Source organism: Choloepus didactylus, chromosome 15 (genome assembly GCF_015220235.1).
Source record: "Choloepus didactylus isolate mChoDid1 chromosome 15, mChoDid1.pri, whole genome shotgun sequence".
Classification (NCBI taxonomy): domain Eukaryota; kingdom Metazoa; phylum Chordata; class Mammalia; order Pilosa; family Megalonychidae; genus Choloepus; species Choloepus didactylus.
Window position 1 is genome coordinate 69197736 of NC_051321.1, and position 6896 is coordinate 69204631.

Sequence of the window (6896 nt, forward strand, 5' to 3'; positions counted from 1 at the left end):
AGAAATTGTCAAATAAATAATGTAACCAAAATCATTAATATTACTGGTCCAGTGGAACAGTAGAATAATGACATTTTCAGACTGCAAGGACTCAAAAAATTATCTCCTCTATACCCTTTCTCAGGAACCTACTGGAGGATATCCTCTATCAAAATGAAAAATGAAACCAAGAAAGAAGAAAATATATCCAGGATATAAATCCTATGAAGAAGAAAGTGCAGAGAATCTCAAGGAAATCTGTGAAGGCAAATCCCAGGACAATAGTCATACAGCAGGGCTGGAAAGAGCGCCAAATCCAAGTTGGAGCAGAGAAGAGGACTCTGGAAGGAATGCCTCAAGGGGGAGAAAGCAAAACAAAGCAGATACATTGAAGGTGATGTAATGACCATCTTTAGAGGTGTTTTACAGTTCTGTCAGAGAGTTTGGGGAAAGAATTAATGGCAAATACCTAGGAAACCAAGCAAGTGAAAAATGAGGCCACCAATAATCCAAAATATAAAATAAGTATCGATGAATCCATATTGATATAAATGATTAAATAAATAAATAAATGGGCAAATAAACAAATTTCCTGTGCAGAAGAATTCCTAATAATGTAGGTAGATAGTCCACCCTCAAGGAGGCAAAGCCTAATGCTCCACTTCTTAGGTGTGGGCTGCATGTACATTGTGACTTCCACGAAAGAGTTCAGTATGGAAAGGGTGGCAGGGGTGGGAGAGGGGGTAACTTTATGGTGGAGAAACCTGACAAACACTATCTCAGCCAGATGATCAAGGCTGACATCAGCTCTGCCAATTCATGTTGATAGTATGTGCCTTTGATATGATATGATGAAAATGGCACTTTACCTCTGTGGTCTTTGTCCCCAAAGCACATAATGCCAGTCTAATCATGAGAAAAAGTATTAGACAAATCCCAATTTTGGGACTTTCTGCAAAATACCTGAATAGAACTCCTCAAAACTTTCAAGGTCATCAAAAAACAAAGAAAGTGTGAGAAACTGTCACAGCCAAGAGGAGCCTGAGACATGACAACTACATGTAATATGGTATCCTGGATTAGATGCTGGAACAGAAAAAGGACAGTAGGTAAAATCACAGAAAATCTAAATAAAGTATGAATTTAGTTAATAATAATGTATCAATATTACTTCATTAATTGTAACAATGTACCATAATAATTTAAAATGTTAATAAAATAAAACTGGGTGTGGAGTATATGAGAATGCTCTGTACTATCTTTGTAATTTTTATGTATATCTAAAACTCTTCTAAAACTTGAAGATTCTTTTCTTAAAAAAGAGCTAACAGAAAAAATAAGGCAATCATTAACTCCAGGAAAGCTTAGAAATTATGCAAAAAAAGCGAATATTTTCCTAATATACTTCAAACTTAGCAATGAATAATATTTATATAATCCTAATATTATAAACACTAATTTAATAAATCGTTGTATAATTAAATTGAGAGTTTGGAAGGAGAAGCAACTGTGTGGGTGTAGGTGTAAGATTTCTATTTTCCTTCTCTTTCATAGAAAGAGAAATCCTCTTTCATTAGTAAATAGTGTCTAAAATTGAAAACTCAAGAAATAGCAGCATTAATATATTATTTAGAAACACTGATGAAGGTAAATACCAGTAGAAATAATTTTTAAACATGAAAATGGCTATCTCTGTAGCTGGTTGTGGGAGAGTATTGGAAGAGGAAGGGAAGGGTTCCACTCTTTTTGTTATAATCCTTTTAAGGTATTATTTAAGTTTAAAAAGCTGTGTAATATATTATTTGGTGAAAATAAAATTTTGAAAGAATGGAAAATATTTAGATTGAACAAAGGAGAGAATGATATTTCCTTGACATGAATAGTCCAATAGTAAACCTATTATCAGGATTAAAGGGAGCAAATGTGATTTCCCTCAGGAAGAAAAAAGGAAATAAATTGCCCTCTGAGAGAGTTTATAAATAATACGTAATTATGGATTAGAGTGGATGTTCTGGTTTGCTAATGCTGCTGTTATGCAAAATACCAGAAATAGGTTGGCTATTATAAAGGGTTTTATTACAGAGTTACAGTTCTAAGGCCATAGAAGTGTCCAGACTAAAACATGAACAAGATGATCCCTTCACTGAAGAATGGCCGATGGCATCCCGAACACCTCTGTCAGCTAGGAAGGCATGTGGCCGGTATCTGCTGGTCCTTTGCTCCCGGGTTGTGTTTCAAAATGGCTTCCTCCAAATTGTCTCTAGGTGTATGTTTTGGTTCCTCTCTCTCAGTTCCTTTGCATCATTGCTTCTTTCTCCCAGGGTGTTCCCCTCTAAGCGTCTGGGGGTCTTTTCTTAATGTCTCGGGCAAACTCTGGGCTTCTTCTCTTAGCTTAGCATCTCCAAACATCCTTCTCTTATCATCTCTAAATGTCTCCAAGCATCAGTGTCAGCATCTGGGTCTGTGTTGGCTCTTAGCTTCTCTCTTAAGTACTCCAGTGAACTAATCAAGACCCACCCTGAATGGGTGGGTCCACACCTCCATGGAAATAATCTAATGAAAAGTATCACCTACAGTTGGGTGAGTCAAATCTCCATGGAAACACTCAATCAAAAGGTTCCACCCCAATCAAAAGACTAATAAATCTGCCCCCACAAGATTGCATTATAGAACATGGTTTTTGGGGGGACATAGTATATCCAAACTGGCACAGTGGAGATATGCAAGAACACCTAAAAGACACAGAATGACTCTGAGCTTAAAATACTTGATGCTTTGACTAAATATACCAATGTGCTTAAAAAGATTCAGAGTGTGGATGGATCAGCTGCAGAAGTCTCTTAGAAATTTCAGACATTGTCATGGGCTGTCCAAAAGCTGGCCAAGGGAAAAGGTATCCTTAAGCAAGAAAAGTCCGTATTATGGAGATGATGAATAAACATTTGAAATATTTAACAAACTTCTATTTCTCTGATTCCATGCTCACCAAGCAACCTTTCTTCCCATATAGAGTTCCTACAGAAAGAGACAGGACACAAGTGTCAGTCCCTTTGGCGGTTATTCTATTCATTGTAAAGTAATTAATCCAGCATTCTTATTTTATACATTAGTTTCAATGAGCTACATTAATATGAGACAGCTCTCTGAGAGTCTTGGTACCATTTTGTCACCGACGTGTCATGCTTCTGCAAGACTGAAGGGCAGATCCTAGCCTATGAATTCACCAAAATGGTGCCCACCCAACAGGATCAGTCAGCCAGATTTGGGTTGGCAATACCCTGACCTTTCTAAATTCTGTCTTCTTTGAACTTCCTCACCTATTTTAATAATGTGATACAAGACACCTGTCATTGTTCTGAGGCCAAATGAGCTAAGTTGGTCAACCTTTTTTTGTTTTTGTTTTTGATTCTGGGATTTAACCAGGAGTGAATAAGGCTCTCCCAATCCAGGATTAAATCAGTTAGATGATAAAAAGCAAAAACTCCTTTTGGGTTCTCATGAATACATTAATCTGACACAATGTGTTGAGAATCAATGCTTACTTACACCCATATAGATTGAGAGTTTGAACTCCAAGTCTTACCAGGATTTCTGTAAACTGTGGTGATGATGTTAAGGACAACTCACTATCTACTACATCTCAACAGGATAATGCCATTAGTGTAGTTTCAATATCTTCTAAAGCTCACTATCATAAGCAGAGGTAGGTTAGGGACAGGAAGAGACATTAAGTATGCTGTTACCTATTTGTACTCTGATTTGTGATCCAGACCTTGCTATTAGAAGTGTAGTATATTGACCAGCAGCATTAGCAACCCTTGAGTGTTTGTTGGAAATGCAGAATCTCAAGCCCCAGACCAGTTCTGTGGAAATGGAATCTGCATTTTAACAAGATTCTCAGGTGATTCAAATGCACTTTAAAGTCTGAGAAGAAGTGATCCAGGGCAGTGTTTTTCAAGCTGTAGTTGTAATCCATTCGGTTATGAAATTGATGTAGTGGTTATATGACCAGCATTTTAAAAATGAAATAAAAAATAGAATGTATTGAATATATAGGTATTTTGTAAAACTCTTGTTTTATGAAATAAAGCTTCAGTGGCTGAGAGATTTCAAATGGAGTCGAGAGGTCACTCTGGTGGACATTCTTACGCACTATATTGATGACACCTTTTAGGTTTTAATGTATTGGAATAGCTAGAAGTAAATACCTGAAACTACCAAACTCCAACCCAGTAATCGTCTTGAAGACGATTGTGTCACAATGTAGGTTACAATGGGTGACAGTGTGATTGTGAAAACCTTGTGGATGGCACTCTCTTTATTCAGTGTATGGATGGATGAGTAGAATAATGGAGACAAAACTTAAATGAAACATAGGGTGGGATGGGAGAAGGGATCCTTTTCTTTTGTTTTTTTTTAATTTTTATTTTTTATTCTGATTCTTATTTTTTCTGGTGTAAGGAAAATGTTCAAAAATAGATTGGGGTGGCCCTCAGCGGGCTCCCCTTGGCTGCGCCTCTGCCCACTGGGAGCGGGGGGCTGACGGCCGCCCTAGGCCTCCGCCGGACCTACAGGAGATGCCAGATGACGATCAATGGGAAGAAACTCATTGGGTAATCATTTCATCAAGATCAACTTGAATGAGCAGGTGAAAAGTTTTTGCAAGAGGAATCTGCTGTGACTGAGGCAACTCAAACTTTTTTCTTGTCAACTTCTACTTCTTTTGATTCTACAAAAGAAACCATGTCTCCAGCAGCCTCTAAAGCCCAGGAGTCCAGTGAATCGTCAGACAGACTCATGACCAGTAAACAGCAGGAAGAAGCAGAATGGGAAAGCATAAATGTGCTGTTGATGACACATGGCTTAAAACCTTTGTCCCTAGTCAAAAGAACAGATCTAAAAGATCTCATCATTTTTGACTAACAGTCATCACAAAGAATGAGACAAAATTTGAAAACATTGGTGGAAGATACAGCACGTCAACAGAACATGATACGGGAACTCATAGAAACTAATCAGCAGCTTAAAAGTGAACTTCAGCTAGAACAAAGCCGAGCAGCAGATCAGGAACAACGAGCTAATGACTTGAAACAAATTATGGAGAGTGTAAGATCCAAAATTGGTGAATTGGAGGATGAATCCCTAAATAGGCTTTGCCAACAACAGAATAAAATAAAAGATCTTCAAAAGGAGCATAAAGCTTTATAGGCAAAATGCCAGCATTACAAGAAAAAACAAATGGAGCAACAAGATACTATTGCTTCTTTGCAAAAGGATATCTATAGATTAACAAAAGAAGAAGAAGAACGCATTGTCACTCAAAACAGAGTGTTTGCCTGTCTCTGCAAAAGAGTTCCTCATACCATCTTGGACAGACAGTAATATTTTCTAGATAAGTTAATATGTAGCTATGTACATAATGTATTGTTATTTTTTTTTGCTCATTTCATCTTGGGGGTAGTTATATCTTCTATAAACTAAAGGAATCTTTTTTCCCTGCCTTTTTTTTCTTTTTTTTCTTGACAGTGACTTGAAGAAATCAGTCAGTTGTCCTGGAGAAGCTATCCTATGTTCTAGATTTATGTTTGCTTCCTGATTTTGTCATTTAATTTATTCTTCTATCTCCTGTGAACCCATGGGGTTTTAATGATAAAATTATCCTATATTTAGCCAATGGGAACTTCTTCAGGTTGGTCTCGTATATCCTTTTGATCCAACTCCATTAACCTTTATTAAATACCTTGCTTTCACCAAAAAAAAAAAAAAAAAAAAAAAAAAAGATTGGGGTGACGAATGCGAATGCACAACTATAAAATGGTACTGTGAACAGTTGATTGTACACCATGTTATGTGAATATTTCTCAATAAAACTGAATTTAAAAAAAAATAAAAAAAAAACAAACCTCTTGTTTTAATTATACATATGTTTATATTTACCAAGTCCTGCTGTAAAATTTCCTGGTAAAAAAGTTTGAAAGCCTGCAGTTTAGGGCCATGTATCTCAAAAGGTGGTCTTTACCTGAATCACCAGAACTATTTAAAAATTCCTGGGCCCACATTGAGAGAGGAACAAGAATTTTAATTTTAAACAAGTATCACCAGGTAATTATGCACACTGAATTTGAGAACCATTGGGTTGGTAGTGATTCTCACACTTTAGCAAGTCATCACCTGGAGGGCTTATCAAAACACAGGTTGCTGAGCCACACCCTTGGAGTTTCTAATTCAATAGATCTGAGATGTGGCCCAATGACTGCATTTCTAACAAGTTCCCAGATCGTGCTGTTGCTGTTATCTAGTGACCACTATTCTAGGGACATCAAATTACAACTATGAAGGTCTTAGAATCAGGGTCTTTGTTTCAAGCTGAATTATTTCTCTGATTTATGGTTAAATCCATTGTGCTGGTTTGGATGTATTATGTCCCCCAAAATGCCACTATCTTTGATGCAGTCTTGTGTGGGCAGGAAACATATTAGTGTTGATTGGGTTGGAGACTTTTGATTGGATGTTTCTGTGGAGATGTGATCACTCAACTGTGGGCAAGATTTTTCATTGGATAATTTCCCTGGAGGTGTGGCTCGTCCATTCAGCATGGGACTTGATTAGTTTACTGGAGCACCATATAAGCTCAGGCAGAAGGAGCGAGCATGCCTCAGCCAAGAGGGACACTTTGAAGAACGCAGGGAAGCTGAGGAGAGTAGCTGCAGATGAGAGACATTTTGAAGACGGCCATTGAAGCAGACTCTTGCTCTGGAGAAGCTAAGAGAGGACAAATGCCCCAAGAGCAACAGAGAGTGACATTATGAAGGGGAGCTGCAGCCTAGAGAGGAACGTCCTGGGAGAAAGCCATAGTGAAACCAGAACTTGGAGTAGACACCGGCCACATGCCTTCCCAGCTAACACAGGTTTTCTGG

At 37.7% G+C, this 6896-nt stretch overlaps 1 pseudogene; it reads left to right on the forward strand.

Moving 5' to 3' along the window:
- The first annotated feature begins 4418 nt into the window (after window positions 1-4418).
- LOC119510225 lies at window positions 4419-5424 on the forward strand (annotated as a pseudogene).
- Window positions 5425-6896: the final 1472 nt, after the last annotated feature.